At 45.1% G+C, this 3,616-nt stretch overlaps 1 pseudogene; it reads left to right on the top strand.

Annotated features, from left to right (window-relative positions):
• The first annotated feature begins 419 nt into the window (after positions 1–419).
• On the top strand, positions 420–3,347 carry LOC123136854 (uncharacterized; annotated as a pseudogene).
• The last annotated feature ends 269 nt before the right edge of the window (positions 3,348–3,616 follow it).

The following is a 3,616-nucleotide window of genomic DNA, read 5'->3' as shown; positions in this document are numbered from 1 at the left end:
TCAAACAGAATCATGTTTTTGCTTGAAGCTATTTGCTGGTAATTTGGTTGATGTTTTGGTGAACTTATGTATGCAACAGTTTTTCGTCTTGCTGATGTAGATAATGACCGCTTGTTGTGTTCCCGGTGAACATCTTTCAAATTTGTGAACTTTTTTCATTCTTATTTTTTTAATTTCATGGACTTTTTCTAACGTGCGATTTTTTTTGAATTCGTGAACTTCTTCAAATTCAATATTTGAGAAGTCAACGGTGAGTGGTCAAAGCCAAAGGGTCGACCGAGCGAAACAACAACCATCGAGCGAGTTGAGCTATCGAGCAGTCAGTCGCTCGTGCTTGATGGGCTAGCCCAACAGACGAGGCGGGTGAGCGCCGGCTGGCCAGGTGGCGCATAAAGCGCTGTATAGGACCTCTCGCAAAAACCAGTCTCACGCTCAGACGCTCCGATGACGAACTGAATCCCCACGTCCTCCGAACCCGATCCCCACACGCCGCCGCCAACAGAATCCTCGCGTGGCCGTGGCGAATACCTCATCGGAGGACCTCCTGCTTGGATCGGTGGAAACCGAGGGGCTCCGCCTCGCCAATCCCGGCGGGGGCTTACCTCGACAGCGTCTGCGCGGACCTGTCCGACTTGGGATTGCCGTCAGACATGGGCCCTGATCTGCGGGAGGAGGAGAAGACGGAGTCCTGTGTCAAGAACGGCGGTGAGATTTGCTACTTGATCGATTTGCGCCAACTAGTTCGCTCTATATGCTACTTGATCGATTTGCGCCAACTAATCAAGATCACGTACCAATTACTAGTACTTGTTGTGCAGAATCACAAGCGTGTGGAACTGAGCGTGACGACGTCTATCTAGAGGACATGTTCGCAGATCATTGTGCCGTCAGCCGCCACTATGAATCTGAATATGACATCTTTGGTGCCCGCCCGCTCACGGGCGATCCACTTCTGTGGGATGACATCCGCTCAGAGAACAGCGACGATTATGTTGTGCAGGAGGATTATGAATGCGCTAAGCTTGCAGGCGTGGAGACAAATTGCCCAGGTGATTCTTTTTCTCTTCCCACTACTACCTACTCCCTCTGTTTCTAAATATAAGTCTTTGTAGAGATTCCACTATGAACTAGATACGGATGTATATAGATGCATTTTAAGTGTGGATTCATTCATTTTACTCCGTATGTAGTCCACCTAGTGGAATCTCTGCAAAGACTTACATTTAGGAACGGAGGGAGTATATAGAAACAGTAATAGTACAGCTAATTTGACTGCCATTGATGCTCCAAAAATTCTTCAGGGAGAAACATCCCGTTGCAGCTAGCGAGGAAAATCGACAAGGCATGGATAAGGAGCATCGTGGAACAGAACGAGAAATACGACGCGCGGTGCCGGGAGATTCTGCGCCAGGACGAGGGTGCTGATCTCCCTCCTGCTCCTTTAGATGTGTTCCCTGAGGCAACAGGTTTATGCGTCCAAAGGGGTCGCTGCCACCACATTGAATACAGGACCCATGATACTTCCACCAGTAAGGCTGATTCCAGGCTAGTAGTGGTATTAAACTGCTCGATGCATCTACTTTGCTTACCAACTTACTCTTATTCTTAACATCTGCAGCTGATTCAGATCTTGGATACGCCGAACCAGAAATGATGCTACAGATATTCTTTTTGCGCTTATCAAGCTTCTCTGTGTCCTATTCCTGCCCCATCAGTATATATGGAGTGTTCGCTGTTCGGGATGTGGTGGAGCCACTGCGGAACCATGTCTTCAACCGTTCCAGAGATGACCCTGTCACGGTTGACCAGGTAATCAAGGCTTGTTTGTTTTCAAAATGGAGCAATCATGTTCAAGGGTCTTAAAGCCTATTTGGCATGGTTTATAAAGCGGTAAAGCGACCTAAAGCGAGCATCACCCGCTCTAGCGCTTAAGCGCTTAAAGCGGGCAAATTTCTATGGCGCTGCCAGGGCGCCTTGTCGCTTAAGCCTCTGAAGCGGGGCGCTTTATAAACAATGCTATTTGGTTCGTAGGATTTTAAAAACACGGGAATAAAAAAATATATAGGATTGATATATGTCATGGCATGTTGAATCATACATGAATCAAAAGCAAAGAATCTGCAATACAAGCTGTTTGGCTGCGCCACATGAAAAACACAAGAAGTTTTCATGAGGGTCAATGGAAATTTTCCTAGTAGTATTGCATGCAAAATAGGCCATGGGAAAAACTCCTATGATTTCTATTCCCACAAATGGAAACCATAAGCAATGGAATAAAAATATGTGTGAATCTTTGCCCGCAAGTATATTTCAAAGCCGTTGGTGCATATATACCAATTTACTTTTTGAAATAAATGGGAATATATATTTCAAATATAACTCTTTTTATATGTAAATATGAGCATGCATGTTTTGTTGAGTTTATTCCGTTGGTGCATATACCAATTTACTTGCTTGAAAGTGGATTTTGCCTGTTGAGTTCTAAACAAGTTGTTAAATTGCAGGATCCGTTTACCTTGCCACTCTGTAGCCCTTGTCGAGGAATGTACATACCATATGACCTAGTATTGCTAGAAGTTGATCTTTGGATAAAAAAGGAAGGGGATGGGTCAGCCGACCAAAAATTACTTTCCGCATACCTTGAGCTGGATGTCTGCACAGAACAGGAGATGGGTTCATATATGGTTTTATCCCTGGGGACAATGTCAGCTTGGAAATAGACTGTGCCTGCCTTGCGCTGAGTGTTGAGGCAGTGATCGAGGTCTCTGCAGAGGTTAGCAGTCCTTGCCATGTGAGATTCGTCGCTTTCAGCAGTGGCTATGACAATGAGATTGTTCTCTTCGATGGAAAGCTCACCGGGAAGAAGGTTTTCCAGCATGTTGTTGCTGCGAAGACAGAGAGAGAATTGAAGGTTCAGTTAGAGGTGGAGGAATCAGTTTTCCAGTGGACTTTTGAGGGTGGAAATGACGGAGTTCTTAGCTCCCCTGATGACTCTATGTTGAAGTACGGCCAGTTTGATGTGGAGGTGTGTTTTTATCCAACGACGGCCTAAGTCAACCGTCGTGATTGGTTGAAAACAAGTTCGATGCTAGAATGTTTGTGTTTTAGGAATTGAATTTAAGTAGCAGTTGGATTTCCTTTTGTCCCTCGTGACAAAATGGGCCGAAGTTTGGGTTTTAGCTTTTGTTTTATGGCCCAGATATGCTGAACTGTGGCAGAAGTTTGAGATATGCATGACTCTGAAGTGGTCCAGAACTCCAGATAGGTCTGACTCGTATGTTAAACAGCTAGGAACCTGAAAATGTTGTATATACTTTGTGTTTCTTGGAATTATTAATTTATTATAATATTTCGAGTCCTGCTATTTTCCCTTTAGTTCCAGTGCATCATCTCGCGATAATTCTGAAGTCATCTACACTTCGAGCGCAACGAAAAGCCTCACCTGATCATCCATCCGCGACACTACTTCCTTCTGTGTCTTCTGAAGCTCATCAGCCATCACCACTACGCAGCTGGAAACCAAACCTCTGGAGACGGAGGCAATTGTTCTAGATCAGTGTTGTTTGAGCGTGGTTGTGTACCTCTCTGGTCGATGTCGATCTATGGATGCTGATGA

Source organism: Triticum aestivum, chromosome 1B (assembly GCF_018294505.1).
Source record: "Triticum aestivum cultivar Chinese Spring chromosome 1B, IWGSC CS RefSeq v2.1, whole genome shotgun sequence".
NCBI classification, from domain to species: domain Eukaryota; kingdom Viridiplantae; phylum Streptophyta; class Magnoliopsida; order Poales; family Poaceae; genus Triticum; species Triticum aestivum.
This window is presented reverse-complemented; position numbering and strand designations above follow the sequence as displayed.